At 50.6% G+C, this 19,076-nt stretch overlaps 1 protein-coding gene across 1 annotated transcript in view; it reads right to left on the reverse strand.

Moving 5' to 3' along the window:
• The window catches only part of DSCAML1 (DS cell adhesion molecule like 1), a 361,994-nt gene that overhangs the window by 294,625 nt on the left and 48,293 nt on the right, over positions 1 to 19,076 (reverse strand). The window lies entirely within an intron of this gene.

A 19,076-nucleotide genomic window follows, 5' to 3' on the forward strand; every position in this document is an offset into this window, starting at 1 on the left:
TACTCATGGGCTTCCCTGGTGGCTCAGATGGTAAAGAATCTGCCTGCAATGAGGGAGACCTAGGTTTGATCCCTGGGTTGGGAAGATCCCCTGGAGGAGGGCATGGCAACCCACTCCGGTGTTCTTGCCTGGAGAATCCCATGGACAGAGGAGCCTGGCGGGCTACAGTCCACGGGGTCACAAAGAGTTGGACACGACTGAGTGACTAAGCACATGTTAACAAATTAGAGGTAATTCCAACCAATCTACCATTGATATGATCCCAGTGGGTCAAGGATCTGTATTCTACTGGTATGACCATTTAGCAGCGTGTGCGTGCGCATGCGCACGCGCGTGTGTGTGCGTGTGTGTGTCTTCAATAGGGTTAGAGGATATAATTGACCATATTAAAGCCTTAACAACTTTCATAAGCTTTAAATGATATTAACCAGGCTATTTAGCCTATTGACTTCTGAGATCTCTATGAGAAAGGCAGTGCTACACAACTGCAAGGCCCTTGACACCTTACAGCATCTCAGGGAAATATCTGTGCTATAATTCAAAGTGCATACTATACTTTCATAAATCCTTTAATGTAACGCATTTGATGAACCATATGAGAAACCAGACTTCTGCTTTAAGTGACCCATTCCCTAGTCTTGATGATCTTTTAAAAACTGGTTTGGTGTGGGAGGCTCATGGCTAAAATATTTACTTTTAATTTCACTAATGGTATTAACTATACCATTTGTATTTTGTTTGTTTCACAAGATTATTTCTTCTTGTATTACCAAATGCATGACTGAGCCGCCAGTGAAAATAGTAATGACTAGACTTGAAGCAGTTGATCAAATGTATAGCTCAATATACAATCAATGATTGCGATAGTGTAACTCTAGGTATGGGAAGATGCAATGAAAGGGAATACTTTCCTGGACCATAACTAGAAGACAGGAGTCCAGAGATCTTTGACTGTTAAGACCTAGTCCAGCACAGCACATTGAGTGGCCTACCAACAAAATCCTTCTTCAGAACTGGGAATGAGCCTTCCCAGCAACACGGGACAAAATGGTCATGAAATGCCCCCCAAAGTATGGTTGGATTTATGACCACAAGGGGGTCGTGTCAACTAAAAACTGGCACGTACCAAGAGCATTGCCAATGACTGAACAACAAAGGCGTTTGCCATCTGCCTCTACAGAGACTGAACCCCATGCTACTATAGCAGTTGACTTTCAACAATCCCTGAGGGAATGCAGGGTGGAGTGAGGCTCTCTGTGCTCCAGGGAATCTGGTGGGACAGGTCTTTAGATAGTTGGATATTTTTAGGAACAGATTTTATGATCTCAATCCTTGCATCTCCTGATATCTAGAGAAGCCCTAAATCCCTTCATGGTGACATCAGATCCTCATGACTAACAAAAAAAAAACCTTTTGTAAAATGAATGCTTCATGGTATTGAACTCCCCCTTCACCAAAACCTTATATATTGACTTCCCCCCACTGCCACTTTGGAGCAGTCTCTCAGAGCTATCTGAGATGCTGCCTCCTGGGCTACAGTCCTCATTTTGCCCCAAATAAAACTTAACTCGCAACTCCCAAGTTGTACGTCTTTTTCAGTTGATAGAAGCAACACCATGTGAGGGATGGGGAACACAGCTGGGAAAGGTATAGAGAGAGGAAAGGCCAGGTGGGGTCCCCCTAAATCTCTGAAATACCTGAGATCTCCAGAAAGTCTTGCTTGCCTCTCCCCCTCACCCTGGTTTCTCTCACCTCCTGAACTCACCTCCCCAGCCCTAGCTCCCCCATTCCTAGCCAGTCCCAAGCTCTCAGTGGGCCAGCCTTGGACTCTTCCTCTCATTCCTTCTGGCCAACTCCTACTCATCTTTGAAGCCTCTGCCTCAAAAGCAGGTCTACAGAAAAGTCTCCTGGGACCCCCACCCCTCCACTCCTCTCCCCATGAACTCTTTCTACTCAGGACTTGTGTTTGAAAAAGTGAAAGTTAAAAGTTAGTTGCTAAGATGTGTCCAGCTGTTTGCAACCCCATGGACTCTAGCCTGCCAGGCTCCTCTGTGCGTGAAATTCTCCAGGCAAGAATACTAGAGTGGGTTGCCATTCCTATCTGCAGGAGATCTTCCCAATCCAGGGTTGGGACCCAGGTCTCCAGCATTGCAGGGGGATTCTTTACCAGCTGAGCCACCTTTGGTTAACATCCATTTCCTGTTCTCTTCTGTAAGCTCCATGAGGGCAGGCACGTGACTGTTTTGTTCCATAACTTTTGTGAGTAAATGATCTGTGTGTGAGAGAACATGTCTGAGGAGGGCAAGGCTGGGACTGAGTTTGGGAGGGCAGGGACTCAGACATGGCAATCCGCAAAGTCTGGTGGACCTGCTGCTGTGGCCTCTCTGGGTGGCTGGTCACCTTTGCGTAAGAAAGCCAGGGGCCTTGGCTATTTAATGGGAATCAGGTCATGTTGCCAAAGCACTCACTGCCCCTCCTCACTCCACACAGGGGGCTCCTCCGAAGAGTCCAGAACCACAGTGCGTATCTGGGGAGGCAGAGGGTTGGGGAGATGGACTGTCTCGGTCCCACAGTGTGTCCCTTCCTGGGTGCTCCCACCCACCGCCACCACCGGGAGGCCAGGGAGGAAGGAGGCCAACCAAGAGAACTCTGCCTGGACGGGCCAAGCGCTGTGTCCAGGTTGTGAGAACACCAGAAGCAGAAGCACTATGAAAGAAAGAAAGTGAAGTCGCTCAGTTGTGTCTGACTCTTTGCAACCCCATGGACTGTAGCCTACCAGGCTCCTCCGTCCATGGGATTTTCCAGGCAAGAGTACTGGAGTGGCCTGTCTTTTCCTTCTCCAGGGGATCTTCCCAACCCAGGGGTCAAACGTGGGTCTGCTGCATTGCAGGCAGACGCTTTATTGTCTGAGCCATGGGGGAAGCCCCAAGAGCCACTGCGGTAGTTTCTAGAAGACCTCCACATTCATTATCTTATTCTGAAGCGCACAGGGCAGGTAGGACTATCCTCATTTTATAAATGAAAGAACTAAAGCTCAGAGAAGACGCAACATTTACTCAAGGTCACACAAGTGAAAGGGGCAGATCCAAGACACCTGTCCCTGGAGAGAGTGGTGGCTGTGTGTATACATCTGTGTCCAAGAGGGGAACAATCACCCGTTTAAAAAACACATGAAAAAAAATAAAGCAAGAAGAAGCCTGGACCTCCATAGGAAGTGAGGGGAACACAAACTCTCTTTTTCCTTTTCCCAGAACGGCAGCCTGTGTGAGCCTGCAAGGCCCTCACATCTGTCCCCTCATACAAAATGAAAGAGGTTCTGAAAAACAAGAGGGGCTGTAATAAAGCAGAGACTGTGTTGGCAATGGAGCTGTGCCCAGCGTGTCCTGTCACTGTCACCACTGAGGAGACAGCAGCCGGGTTGTTCCCACACCCAGGCTTCTCTCCAACTCCGGAGCTCCCAGGGAGGGGCACACAGGAGGACACACTCGGGCAAGACCAAGGGAGGAGCCAGGAGGCCCAAAGACCAGCTACGCAGGAGCAAACACAGCTCCTACTGTGAGCAATCAGGGACCCACACTCCTACAGTAACATCACTATTGTTAATCGGAATCCAACCCCAACCATAGGGCTCCTTAGAGCCCTCCCGGAAATCACAGACTGGCAGTGTCTCTTAACAGGGCTGTATTGGGTACCCACTGCTGCATGACAAGGGCTTGCTAGGTGGCTCAGTGGGTAAAGAATTTGCTCGCGATGCAGGAGATGCAGGAGACGCAGGTTTGATTCCTGGGTTGGGAAGATTCCCTGAAGGAGGGGATGGCAACCCACTCCCAGTACTCTTGCCTGAAGAATCCCATGGACAGAGGAGTCTGGCGGGCTATACACAGTCCATGGGGTCGCAAAGAGTCAGGCACAACTGAAGTGACTGAACATTCACGCATGCTGCATAACAAACCACCCCCAGACTGAGCAGCTTAAGACCACAACCATCTAAACTACACACAGTCTGTGAGGCCAGGAGTCGGGAGTGGCCAGGCTGGGTGATTCTGGCTCCTGTGGTTGGCCAGGCCTTCTGGCTGTGGGCTAGAGGCTTCAGTTCTTCACCACGTGGGCCTCTTCCTATGGCCACTCGCAACTGGCTGGTGGCCCTTCCCCAGAGCCAGTGACCCACAGGCAGAGATGAAGTCAAAAGCCACAGTCATTTAAGACCCAACCCCAGTGGGACTTCCCTAGTGGTCCAGTGGTTAAGACTCCAAGCTCCCAACGCAGGGGATCCAGGTTTGATCCTTGGTCAAGGCACTAGAGCCCACACAGCACAGTGAAGACCCGGAAGGGCAAAAAACCAAACCAAAACAACAACAGTCTCGGAAGGGACCTCATACTCTTGTCACATGTTGCCACCCAGGTACAAAGTGGGAGGGCATGACACAAGGGTGTGGATACGGGGAGGGGAGGACTTGGGGGCCATCCCAGAGGCTGGCTACCACGGGAAGGCTGCAGTATTAGGGCTGAGTCAACTCTACACTGGGTTGGGCATCCTCGGCCCGACCTCTGAATGCCAGTAACTTCTTCCAGTGCCAGTCATACTGCAGCTAAAACACCTCCCTTCTCTCTTTCCTACTCCCCTACTCCCCCCACACCACCCAACTCCCATACTTCCAAAGCATCACAGGACCACTGGCTTCATCCCTTGATTTTACCAGTGAGTGAATGGCTTTGGCAGTAATGCAGAGGACATCTATAACGTGAGAGGGCAGAACCACAACCACGGTCGCTCAGGTGCACAGCCCACTTCACTGAGCTTTTGAAAATGTGGGCAAGTTATTTGTCTCCTTCCCCTTAAGGTTCCTGATCTGGGAAACGGAGGCAAAAGACCTAGCTCGGAGAGCTGTTGTGAGGGATAAATGAGATCCTGTGTGTTGAGCCCCTGGCACACAGTAGGAACCCGTAAAACACTGTACATGGCATAGTTGCTGGACTCCTGCCAGAGATGTGCTGTTTCTTTAATATCCACTGCTTTAAGGGGGTGACCCTGGCGAGCTGAGAAAGAACACTCTCTTCTGAATCAGGAAGTTCAACCTCTGCTCTTGGTTTTGGATGAGTTGCTTTAAATTTTCCTGAGCCTCAAGTTCCCCAGTTTTAAATTAGAAAAAAAAAATCATTTCCTGTTATTTTTTTCCTTTCCAGTGATGCTATGATGAAAAAGAAAGAATAGGTGTAAAAAGTCTTTCAGGATTTCAAGGTGGAAAGTAGGGAACAATGGCCAAGTTCTGTGTCTGCTTCATTTTATGTCCCCATAGAGGTGGGTCCACAAGCATACACTGAGCGCCCACTATGTGCCAGGCACTAGGCAAGTCAGCCACTCCCAAAGCAGATCACAGGATGATGCTTTCTGTGACTAGAACAGGCAACTTTGAGCTTACAGCACAGAAAACTACCATTCTAGGAGGCTTGCTAGTCCACATGAGGAAGTTCTAGTATCTGGGATACATGGTACTATGGTGGATACATATAGTTCAGTTCAGTCGCTCATTCGTGTACGACTCTTTGCGACCCCATGAATTGCAGCACACCAGGCCTCCCTGTCCATCACCATCTCGTGGAGTTCACTCAGACTCACGTCCATCGAGTCCGTGATGCCATCCAGCCATCTCATCCTGGGTTGTCCCCTTCTCCTCCTGCCCCCAATCTCTCCCAGCATCATAGTCTTTTCCAATTAGTCAACTCTTCACATGAGGTGGCCAAAGTACTGGAGCTTCAGCTTTAGCATCATTCCTTCCAAAGAAATCCCAGGGCTGATCTCCTTCAGAATGGACTAGTCGGATCTCCTTGCAGTCCAAGGGACTCTCAAGAGTCTTCTCCAACACCACCGTTCAAACGTATCAATTATTTGGTGCTCAGCCTTCTTCACAGTCCAACTCTCACATCCATACAGGACCACAGGAAAAACCATAGCCTTGACTAGACGGACCTTAGTAGGCAAAGTAATGTCTCTGCTTTTGAATATATTATCTAGGTTGGTCATAACTTTCCTTCCAAGGAGTAAGCGTCTTAATTCCATGGCTGCAGTCACCATCTGCAGTGATTTTGGAGCCCCCCAAAAATAAAGTCTGACACTGTTTCTACTGTTTCTCCATCTATTTCCCATGAAGTGATGGGACCAGATGCCATGATCTTCGTTTTCTGAATGTTGAGCTTTAAGCCAACTTTGTCACTCTCCTCTTTCACTTTCATCAAGGGGCTTTTTAGCTCCTCTTCACTTTCTGCCATAAGGGTGGTGTCATCTGCATATCTGAGGTTATTGATATTTCTCCCGGCAATCTTGATTCCAGCTGCTGCTTCTTCCAGTCCAGCATTTCTCATGATGTACTCTGCATAGAAGTTAGATAAGCAGGGTGACAATATACAGCCTTGACATACTCCTTTTCCTATTTGGAACCAGTCTGTTGTTCCATGTCCAGTTCTAACTGCTGCTTTCTGACCTGCATACAGAGTCCTCAAGAGGCAGGTTAGGTGGTCTGGTATTCCCATCTCTTTCAGAGTTTTCCACAGTTTATTGTGATCCACACAGTCAAAGGCTTTGGCATAGTCAATAAAGCAGAAATAGATGTTTTTTCTGGAACTTTCTTGCTTTTTCCATGATCCAGTGGATGTTGGCAATTTGATCTCTGGTTCCTCTGCCTTTTCTAAAACCAGTGTGAACGTCAGGGAGTTCATGGTTCACGTATTGCTGAAGTCTGGCTTGGAGAATTTTGAGCATGACTTTACTAGCATGTGAGATGAGTGCAATTGTGCGGTAGTTTGAGCATTCTTTGGCATTGCCTTTCTTTGGAATTGGAATGAAAACTGACCTTTTCCAGTCCTGTGGCCACTGCTGAGTTTTCCAAACTTGCTGGCATACTGAGTGCAGCACTTTCACAGCATCATCTTTCAGGATTTGAAACAGCTCAACTGGAATTTTATCATCTCCACTAGCTTTGTTCGTAGTGATGCTTTCTAAGGCCCACTTGACTTCACATTCCAGGATGTCTGGCTCTAGATTAGTGATCACATCATCATGACTATCTGGGTCATGAAGATCTTTTTTGTACAGTTCTTCTGTGTATTCTTGCCACCTCTTCTTAATATCTTCTCCTTCTGTTAGGTCCAGACCATTTCTGTCCTTTATTGAGCCCATCTTTGCATGAAATGTTCCCTTGGTATCTCTAATTTTCTTGAAGAGATCTCTAGTCTTTCCCATTCTGTTCTTTTCCTCTATTTCTTTGCATTGATCGCTGAAGGTGGCTTTCTTATTTCTTCTTGCTATTCTTTGGAACTCTGCATTCAGATGCTTATATCTTTCCTTTTCACTTCTCTTCTTTTCACAGCCATTTGTAAGGCCTCCCCAGACAGCCATTTTGCTTTTTTTCATTTCTTTTCCATGGGGATGGTCTTGATCTCTGTCTCCTGTACAATGTCACGAACCTCATTTCATAGTCCATCAGGCACCCTATCTATCAGATCTAGACCGTTAAATCTATTTCTCACTTCCACTGTATCATCATAAGGGATTTGATTTTGGTCATACCTGAATGGTCTAGTGGTTTTCCCTACTTTCTTCAATTTAAGTCTGAATTTGGCAATAAGGGGTTCATGATCTGAGCCACAGTCAGCTCCCAGTCTTGTTTTTGTTGACTGTATAGAGCTTCTCCATCTTTGGCTGCAAAGAATATACTCAATCTGATTTCAGTGTTGACCATCTGGTGATGTCCATGTGTAGAGTCTTCTCACGTGTTGTTCGAAGAGGGCATTTGCTATGACCAGTGCATTTTCTTGGCAAAACTCTATTAGTCTTTGCCCTGCTTCATTCTGCATTCCAAGGCCAAATTTGCCTGTTACTCCAGGTGTTTCTTGACTTCCTACTTTTGCATTCCAGTCCCCTATAATGAAAAGGACATCTTCTTTGGGTGTTAGTTCTAAAAGATCTTGTAGGTCTTCATAAAACCGTTCAACTTCAGTTTCTTCAGCGTTACTGGTTGGGGCATAGACTTGGATAACTGTGATACTGAATGGTTTGCCTTGGAGACGAACAGAGATCATTCTGTCGTTTTTGAGATTGCATCCAAGTACTGCATTTCGGACACTTTTGTTGACCATGATGGCTACTCCATTTCTTCTGAGGGATTCCTGCCCGCAGTAGTAGATGTAATGGTCATCTGAGTTAAATTCACCCATTCCAGTCCATTTTAGTTCACTGATTCCTAGAATGTCGACGTTCACCCTTGCCATCTCTTGTTTGACCACTTCCAGTTTGCCTTGATTCATGGACCTGACATTCCAGGTTCCTATGCAATATTGCTCTTTACAGCATTGATCTTGCTTCTATCACCAGTCACATCCACAACTGGGTATTGTTTTTGCTTTGGCTCCATCCCTTCATTCTTTCTAGAGTTATTTCTCCACTGATCTCCAGTAGCATATTGGGCACCTAATGACCTGGGGAGTTCCTCTTTTGGTATCCTATCATTTTGCCTTTTGATACTGTTCATGGGGTTCTCAAGGCAAGAATACTGAAGTGGTTTGCCATTCCCTTCTCCAGTGGACCACATTCTGTCAGGCCTCTCCACCATGACCCGCCCATCTTGGGTTGGCGACTGCGGGCCGGCTCACTAAGCGTGGGCAGCTGTGGGCTGGCTCACTAAGCGCCGGCGAGAGGAGCTACCCCACATCCGAGGTCAGGGGCAGCGGCCTAGAGTGCCAGGCTGCGACGGTGCAGGAACGGCCAAGAGGGGCTGCCCTGCGTCCGAGGTCAGTGGCGGCGGCCGAGAGGAGCTACCCTGTGTCCGAGGTCAGTGGCTGCGGCCGGGAGGAGCTACCCCGCATCTGAGGTCAGGGGCGGTGGCCGAGAGGAGCTACCCGGCGTCCGAGGCCAGTGGCGGCCAGGAGAAGCCACCTCGCTCCCGAGGCCAGGGGCGGTGACCTTGAGGAGCCACCCGGAGCCCAAGGCCAGGGCCGGCGGCCGGGAGGAGCAACCCGAGGAGTGGTGGCTGCGCAGCACAGGAGGGCCTAGAGGAGCCATCCCACGTTGAAGGTCAGGAACAGTGGCGGTAAGGAGATACCCCTCGTCCAAGGTAAGGAGCAGCAGTTGTGCTTTGCTGGAGCAGCCGTGAAGAGATACCCCACGCCAAGGTAAGAGAAACTCAAGTAAGATGGTAAGTGTTGCAAGAGGGCATCAGAGGGCAGACACACTGAAACCATATTCACAGAAAACTAGTCAATCTAATCACACTAGGACCACAGCCTTGTCTAACTCAATGAAACCAAGCCATGCCTGCTGGGATACATATAAGATGCTGCTTATTATGATGAAAAGGATGGTAGCCCTGCTCAGAATCAATGACATTCTACAATCCAGTAACTGTAACAGATTCATTTGCTGGCCCCTGGGAAGGCTTCATTGAGAGATGCATGCAAAGAAGGATTTATGAAAGATGTCTTAGGCTTCTCACATCAAGAAGCTTTCCAGGCAACAGGAACAACTAGAGGGCATCCAGGGAGGCATGAGATGATATGGTCAGTGGGAAGTGGGAGAAGTCCAGTGGGTGGAGATATTTATTACCTAGACATCCAGGAGTCATGAAAGGTTTAAAGTCAGGCAGCAATATGATCAGATCTCTATTTCAGATAGAGGTGGAAAGAAATTGGAGGCACCGAAATCAGTTAGGAAGCGATTGCAGGTTGCATGGGTGAAAGATGGTGGCTGCCTGCAACCTGCCGAGTGTAGGTTACTCAACAGCTGTTTACGGTGAATGACTGCGTGAGTATACATCTATATACAGGGAGGTGTTATGCATTGTTCTAGAACAGGATGGTTTCAAATAGCTTCTGTTCATTTCTTCACCACCCACACACTCTGAGCTCCTTCCTCACCTTCTGCCGGCAGCCCAGCAATTCCTGCCCCGTCAGTACTTTTCTCGCTAGAATCTTCCCAGTTTTCCAAACAGGATGAAACCTATTTTGCATTTCAGGTCATTTCCTCCCTAGGAAGAATTTCTGTGAGTCTAGCAGTAATTACCTCACTACTTTTCAAGTCTTCCCCTGGATCCCGGCAGCAGCCAGAGCCCTCTGTGTGATGTCAGTATTAGTCCTACCACGTCAGTGTCAATCACACTTCATCCTCACGGGCTATCCCGTGACTGTGTACATTTAGTCCCTCGTACTCTGCTCAGAATCTCTCTACAAAATGTACTTACGTGAGTGTTCATAAAAATATGGTCTATCGGTTTCTCCATTGAGATTCCAGGTCCAAAGGCTTGGGTGTCCTGGGCGTTTCTCCCTGGCTTTACAAGGATTTTCAAGGTCCCCAAAGGAGAAGTTCAGGACACGTCTCCTGCAGACTAACCTTCATGACCTGCAGCAGCCCCACACAGGTGCCGTCTGAGGGTTTCCAACAACATAATCATATCTCTGTTTAGGGAAAGTGACTTGGATGGCTACCAGGGATGCAGCCAGCAGTCACCCTGTGCCACCAGTCCCTTATTCCACATCTTGGTAACTTCTATGATAAGCGATGAACAGGTATGCTGTTACATCCTAAAAGGAGGCAACTAGAAGAAGATTCCACCAGAAGACAGAGGGGAAACACCTGCAGCCCAGCTGAAAACCACACTACACAGCTAGCAAACAGCTCGCAGCTCTTGAACACATGTTGTCTCATCTGATCCTCCAACCACCACCACAGGGTACCGAAGGCAGGCATTTCTGCTCCTAACTGATCAAAGAATTAAAGCACAGCAAGGTGAGGTGACAGGCTTAAACTGCTGCCACTAAGAGGAGGCAGTAAAGAGATATGAATCCTAGAATCCTGTCTCCCATCACACAGGTTATTACGAATTGTCAGACCAGGACAGTGGTCCTCAAAGGTGGCCCTCAACCAGCAGCACCAGCATCCCCTGAGCTATTGATAGAAATGTCACCCCAGGGCCACTCAGATATTCTGAGGCTGGGATCCACCAGTCTGTGTTTTAACAAACTCTCCAGCCAATGCGGATGCACACATAAGTTTGAGAACACTCTCCTGGGACCTGGAGATGGACAACATGATAACACAGACAAAAGGATTTTAATCCCACAAAGCCTGGGTGTCAGTAGGACATGCCTGGGAGGAACTGGCTCAACTGTACACAGTGCAAGCTCTCTTGCTGAAGTCAACCTTAGTTCCCCCTGTACCCCAGCATGTACTGGACCCTGTGTGTGGTTATTCAGCTTGTGCACTGCACAACTCAAAGGAACAGTGCCCTTGGAGATGCGCTGCCCAACCACGTGCGGTGGCCACACTGCTGGTCTCACGTGGTGGTGGCAACGAGCAAGATAGATTGACCAGAAACAGGAGGAAAAGTGAAAGTGAAAGGCACTCAGATGTGTCCGGCTCTCTGCGACCCCATGGACTGTATAGCCCATGAAATTCTCCAGGCTAGAATACTGGAGTGGGTTGCTGTTCCATTCTCCATCCAACCCAGGGACTGAACCCAGGTCTCCCACGTTGCAGGTGGATTCTTTACCAGCCGAGCCACCAGGGAGGCCCCAAAACAGGGTAAGAAGGTGGGACTCCGTCATCACATATGCAGAGTCATTTGTTTCTAATTCTAGAGCCCCTGGGCCCCTCACCACAGACCCAGCGCCAGTCCCCTGAGAGATGGTATATCTCAACTCCTACACTGATTCGTCTTTCCCCACAATAGGGCACATGATCATGTGATATGGACCAGAGTTCAGAAGAATCAGTGAGTAGAGATTGCTGAAAGAGCTAAGTGAAGAGAGAACAGGAGAGACAGGGGCTCCTGGCCACAGGGAAGATTCAGAAAGAAGCTGGACAATTACTAATACCCATAGCAAGAGAGGATCAGTCTCCTTTCATAGACTATTTTATCTAATCATGGAAATGAAAGTGAAAGTGTTAGTTGCTCAGTCAAGTCCTACTCTTTGTGACCCCATGGACTGTGGCCCCCCCAGGCTCCTCTGTCCATGGGATTTCCAGGCAAGAACCCTGGAGTGAGTTGCCATTCCTTTCTCCAGGGGATCTTCCCCACCCAGGAATCAAACACAGTCTCCTGAATCTTAGGTGGATTCTTTACCATCTGAGCCACCAGTAAAGTCCAGTCATGGAAATGGATCTGTGCAATCCACAAGGAAACTGAGGTATAGATAGCATACAGCACTTGCCCTAGGTTGTACAACCACTAAATACCTAGTCGGAATTTAGACTTGGGCTGTTCAACACTAGGGTGACCAACTGTCTCAGGGATAGCTCCTGGGACAGAGAGCTTTCAGTACTAAACCACGAAATGTGGGTAAACCAGGATGAGTGGTCACTTTGCCTAACACCGAGAGTTCTCTAGCTCCAGCCACAGTCAGTGGACCGCATTGCTGATGCCGAAAACCTCTGTCCAGCTGCATGCTGCATCCTGGGAGAAGCTTGTTCCTAATACCTGCCTCCACATCTCAGGCAAAGTTGGCTGACCTGTATCACCTTCACGGTGGGACAGGGGGACAAGAGTGGAAAGGTGAGGCAGGGTCGAAAACCTCTGTCCAGCTGCACGCTGCATCCTGGGAGAAGCTCGTTCCTGATACTTCCTCCACATCTCAGGCAAAGTTGGTTGACCTGTATCACCTTCACGGCAGGACAGGGGGACAAGAGTGGAAAGGTGAGGCAGGGTTCACACTGGCATCCACTGGGTTTTCTCTCTACTGGATGGTCACCGTCTGCTTCCACACTGCGAAGGGGTTACTCTGGAGGAAGCAAAACAAGGCGTCATCTCTCCTGGGCTCTGGCCCCCTGACAATGGGCCTTTGGAGGGTCCTCTGGCCGCCTGTAAGGTGACAGGGCATCCTCTCATACTGCGTTCCCAGGGATCTAAGCGGGTCTCAGAGAAGCATGGGTAACGGAATGCCCTAACCCAAGGTCATACACTACATTCAAGGGAAAGCCTAGATTCGAACCTGAACTCCTGACCCCAAATCTGAGGACGACGGAATAAACACGGAGCTGATTCACCAACAGAGCTGAGGATCCAGGCGTGGCAGAGGCTCATCTGAGGATGGTGGGGGTCCCACCTCAAGTCTGGCTGTGGCACACTCCTGCTCACAAACATGGAATCTCAAATGCTCTGAAAAGCAATGGGATCCCATCTACCTGGTGACACCCTGGGCTTGTAGGGAGCAGAGGTGTCCGGGGGGAGTGTGCCCGGGGTGAGCCACTCCTTGCTGGGAGCCACGGGGAGGCCCTGCAGCTGGAAGCCCCTGGGGCCCCTGCACTGCGCACACATCCAGTCATGCCCAGGATTCTCCCAGTAAACTGAGTTCCTAGTTACTCCATTTACCAACAAATGCATGTGGTATTTGGGCTGGTTTTACCCCTCAGCTACTAATCTATCTTTAGAGTTAATACATTTGGATCAGAGAAATATATCTGGTGAAGAAGGCCACTGGGGAGAGGGCAGGGTCAGGTCTTATCTCTGAGAACTGCTGTCTAGAATCTGTCCTTGGCACACCAAGGGACCCAAGTCAGACGACAGTGATGAACACCAGGGAACTGTGGCCGCAAGTGGCCTCTCCCAGTCTCTGAGTGTCCCTTCTGGGAGGGCATCTATGGAAATGCTCTCTCTACTCTTCCCTTTATCCAGCCAGCCAGCATCAAAAAGCCTGCCTTGTGCCAAGCCTTGTGCCAGGATGAGCGAATAGAGAGGAAACTAAGACACAGGCTCTTGCCCTCAAGGCACTCACAGTCAGCAGAAGAGACAGACAAGCAAACACGCGGTGCAACACAGCCTCAGGTACTGCAGGCGAGGAGCAGATCTGGGAGAAGGTGGTGAGAAAGAACAGAAGGCAGATGGAGGCTGGGAGGGAGCGGCAGGAGACAGCCAGGCCCAGAGACGGGGGCTAGGAGCTGGGGATGCTGGGCAGGAGGACCACAGACAGGCACACACGTGTCTGCGGGAACAGACACAGAGCCTGGTGGTGACCTGTCTGCACCAACGCCCCACAGAGACCCCTCAGCCCTGGACATCTCCAACCACACCTGTGTGCAACCAGGGCCCTGGGTCGTCTCAGGCTCCCCAGGAAGCCAGCTGCTCACAGGCCCATTGGCCCACCAGTCCCCTGAGATGCATGATGCTTGAGTGGAGCTCAGTACCCCTGTATCTCCTGTTCTTCAGCATAACCATGCACTTGACCCCTGGCCTGGTTCTGTGGGAGAGCAGGTCCTTTCTGAAACCCAGATCCTCTGAGTATTCTCTCTCTTCTTTTCCAAGAGGCCTCTGCCTCCCTCTTTCTCATATAAGTTAGAGCTTGTTGGGAGAGAAAAACCTTGTGCTTATCCTTAACAACTAATCCTTCGTGATTAACAGGCAGAATTTACTACCCATCAGCACACCAGCAGCCTGTTCCTGGCCTGCCATGTATCAATCCCATCTCTAACCTATGTGAGCAGAAAGTGGCTACTGGCCACCCCTCCACTCTACCCCACCTGAGAAGAGAACTCCTCTTTCAGACTTTGGCTCCTTCTGCCTCCTGGACAGGGCAGCTCCTCAGCCTCAGTTTCCTCATCTGGAAAACGAATGTAATCACACTGCTTACTCTAAGGCTGTTGTGTGGTTCGTGAACAGCACCCTGGCTTCTCTAGATAATATGTGTGGCTAATCATGTCTTACATACGGGTTAGTGTTGCACATGGGTTATCTCAATGAAATCTCACAACAACCTCTTGAGGTATGTACTATCATTATCCTCATTTTATAGAAAGATCAGAGAGGTTAAGCACCTTCTCAAAGGTCACACAGTAAGTGGCTGAGCCAGTATCCAAACCCAGACAGCCTGGCTCCAGAGTCCAAGTTCTTGACCACCTCAATGTGCTGCTTAAAGCAAAACGTATCACACTGCAATATGCTACAGCAACCAGTCATATTAGATGCAGATGCCGATGCTGCAGGGCATGTGGGGCCTGAGATTCTGCATTTTGACAAGCCCCGGGGATGCCAGATGAGGCCTCAGGATACACACTAGCATCTTTCCTTCTGTAGAAAGACTATCTTTATAAGAAACCTGGATCCCTGGGATTTCTGAGCTGGAAGGGACCTTTGCAATCCTTCAGTTCCCCTCAGCATCCCACCAGGCTTTGGCTGGTGGGTATTCCCTCCACTCTTCAACTAGATCCAGCCACAAGTCACCCTGGTAACCAGGGCCCCAGGGGGACAAAGTCCACACCGACCTCACCCAATGCCTGCTCTGTGCCTCCCATTCAGGCCTGAGCCAGAGGCTGAGAGATGGAGCCTCAGCCCTCAAGGCCTGGTTTTGATTCTAGACAGTGGTTTCCTATTAGAAAAGTAAGACCAAGGTCTCAGAACTACAGATGAGAATAAAGGACATCACAGAATCAAGGCGGGTCATCTCTGAGACTAACAGGTCCTGTGCCCAACCTCACCTCCCCACCCCACGGAGGGTGGAGGAACCAGAGCGGGTATAGGTGGGCAAGATCAGGAGCTGCCTGCCAGCCGGGGTGATTAAAGACCAGGACGACAATGCAATTCACAGGTGAACCTCCTAGACGGCATGCTGAGTCCAAGAGCCCAGGCTGAGAACACACGTGCTTCCCTTCCCGTGAAGTTCAAGATCACGCAACGCTGATCCATGGTGACAGGCATCAGGAGGGTGGTCACCTTGGCGGTGGAGGGACCAGCTGCAGGAACACACGAGAGGCTTCTGGGGTGCTGGGGAGGGGCATCTAGAGGGTGGCTACACAGGTGCGTTCATTTTGTAAGGATTCATTGAACCATACGCTTAAGGTCTGTGTGCTTTTCTGTATGTCATACTTCATTTAAGAGGCAATTAAAAAAAAAAAAACCCAACCTAACTGGAAAACAAAAACAACAGAAAACAGAACCAGGGCAGGCTACCAAGGGAGTCTGGGCTGCTCCACCCCAGGGAGGCTTCCTTCCCTGAAGGAAAAGGCGGGGTGGGATGTGGGAACAGGGACGGGGTAGCAGGAACCCTGCCACTCTCTGTCCTTCACGTGGAGTTGGACCAGCACTGACCAGGCGGAGCCGTCCTGGGTGCCCTAAGCGTGTATCCCTTTCACTCCCATGAGCCAGAGGGCATCCCTTTCACCAGGGCTGGTGGCTGCGGACATCAGCCCCCAGAGAGACTCATGTCACCCATGCAAGACAGGCTCCCAGCATCTTCCTCCTCTTTCAACAGGCTAGTTCTTAAAGAGCTTATCTTCTGTTTCATGATCCGAAGTCAACCAAGCAAGCAGACTCTGAGCTCCACTGCCTAGAGGCAGGTCCCCACTGGGCCGCTTAGTGGCATGAGGCCCAGGCAGCCCTTTAACTTCTCTGTGCCTCAGGGGTCTTCATTTGTAAGGTGAGGATAATAAGAGCACCTTCTTCAGACTTTCCTAGTGGTCCAGTGGTTAAAACTCCACACACCTAACGCAGAGTGCAAGTTTGATCCCTGGTTGGGGAAGATCCTGCAAGCTTAATGGCACAGCCAAAAAAAAAAAGAGCACCATCCTCATACCATTACTCTGGTTATTTAATTAATATATGTGAAGTGCTTAGAACAGTGCCAGGTCCACAGTAAGGACTACGGAAGTGGATCTGTGCTGTCATACTGTAGCATTTTGCAGACATGTTAGGCACTACAGATGTGGGCCTTGGGGAGCAGGCCAGAGGTCAGGCAGCCAGGGCCACCTGGGTCCGGTGTGGCTGAGAAGAAGTGCCCTGGCAGAGGGCTCTGGGGCTCCCTGTCTGTGCCCCTGGCCCTGTCACAGGGAGCCGGGAGGTTGAGGGAAGCACAGTGGTACCCAGGGAGGTGCAGGGAGCCCGCAGGAGTGGGGTCATTTTCCTAAGGTCCAAGCCACCCTCCCGCTGCCATCAGGGCATCTTTCTGAAACAGACGCCCGATCATGCTGCCTCCTCCTTAGGTCCCCAGGCAGCTCTGAGCATGCTGCTGGCAACCTGGGGCCACAGGGCGCTCTCTTCTGCTTCCAGCCCCTTGCACAGTCCTGTCCCCTCCTCACCAGACAAGCTCTTACTTCTGTCTCGGGACTCAGCAGAAATGTCAGGACTCTCCTGGCACCTCCATCCCTGGGCAGGCCTGGTCCCCTCGTCCTCTCTCGTTGGGGCTCCCTAAGCACCCCGGACATGCCTCCATCTCGACACACGACCCTGGCTTAGAGTCCGTGGGTCTGCTAGGTGCATCTCACCTCTGGGTGGTGACTCCCGAGAGCGCACAGTGAGTCACAGATGAGTGAGCAAACAAACCCAAGCCAAGGGCCACCCGGATATCGCACACCCGGGGCTGCGACGCCAGGCCCCCTGCCACCCTGTTGCCTTCTCTGCCCACCTCCCTTCCTCCCCCACCCCACTCCATCCCACACCCACAGGCTATGTTGGCTCTTATTCCTTCCTGAGACCCCTGCCTCTGGACCCCGACCTTCCCGACCTAGAGTCCTTCTCCCCGTAACAACCCTGATGCAATGAAGTTTTTCTCTTTTCATCAGTCTCAAACCCTCAGCCCCGGGAGTGGGTTTCCTCAGATTTTAGGTACTTCTTGATGTAATCCTAGCCAGGGTGTACTTACGGACCCCTGCCAAGCAGCCTGGGGACTTCAGTGACCTCGGTGCCCAGGGGTCAGTCGATCAATAAGCACTCACCGCCCTCTTCCCACTCCTCAGCCCACCATTGGCACAAACACCAAGGGCAGGGCTGGAGCTCCAGATGGCTCCACAAAAACCCATCCCATCAGAAAAAATACCTGAACAAATAAAAACAGCCCTCCCTACTGAGCTGCCCCGAGGAAGGAGAGCCGGGCACCCCAGGGCAGCCAGAGGGCAAGCTGAACTCTCAAGGAGGCAGGGGTCTTCCTAGTCATGGAACTTGGGGCCTCAGGGTCTAGGACAGACCACCCAAATCCTCGGACCTCGGGTCCCTCAGGTAACGTGGGAGAAGGATGAGGCCTGACTCACACCACTGCAGTGTGTCCGGAATACAGCGCCCTGTGGGAGAGAGTCTTATAAGCTGCTGTGGCCATGCCCTGAAGGTCCAGGAGAGCCTCAGTGTTGAGGTCAGACTGAAACGCCAGGTGAGCAGAGGCAAAGGGCTAAGCAAAGATGACTTCCCTGTGAAGTCAGCCACCACATCTTTAGTGAGAAGGTTCTTAGAGGTCATCTGGTGACCCCTTCCCCCACACCAGAGGCTTCCCCTCCACAAGCCCCATAAGGTGCCAGTAAGAGCACAGGCTCCGCAGGACAAGTCTGCTCTGCTTATTTATAAGCTGTGTGATCCTGGGCAGATTACTTAACCTCTCTGAGCTTACTGCCACCAGTGCCTCATGGGGACAATGGTACCTCTAGCGTGTTATTCGGAGACAGTGAATACAGAACCAGAACCCCTGGCCCATAGCAGGCACTCAGTAAATGGTAACTAGCGTTACCACCTGGCTCTGCCATAGACTCACTCAGTAGTGGTGAGCTCACTGCCTTACCAGGGAATCCGAGCCACTGCTTGAGCACTTTGTTAGAAAAACCACGTCGGTACTGAAGCACCTCCATCCTCGCCATGATTCCTGCCCCCTGAAGCTGGGTACACAAGGGAGGTAGGCCTGCCCCTCCCCCTCTGATCACACCTCCCATTAGAAGGCAGGCTGGAAGCATGTCCTTCAAAGTCTTGTCTCCACCCACACAGTCTGATTCCACCAGCTTTTTCACAAGACCTGACTCTCCCTGGTCACCAGCCACCAGCACGCTCCTGGAGTAGCTCAGAGCAGAGGACAGGATCCAGCTGGTGTAGGTCACAGGGCCGGGGCCTCTCTGGTCCGCAGTCCACTTTGTCGATGGATGGGGCTTGGAGGAGAGGAGGGCTGGGGCTCCATTCAGGCTGGCGGTGTCGCTTGGAGTCCACCCCAAGTGCGTTGAGACTTGGATTCCCCTCTGAACCCCCACTCAGGGAGACTCAGCCACACAGGGAGGCTGAGAAAGGCCTGCATCAACTACACCTTCCCAGTCCATCTCAATCACCATCACCCACCACTGCGGGCGGCAGCAG

Source organism: Ovis canadensis, chromosome 15 (assembly GCF_042477335.2).
Source record: "Ovis canadensis isolate MfBH-ARS-UI-01 breed Bighorn chromosome 15, ARS-UI_OviCan_v2, whole genome shotgun sequence".
Lineage (NCBI taxonomy): Eukaryota > Metazoa > Chordata > Mammalia > Artiodactyla > Bovidae > Ovis > Ovis canadensis.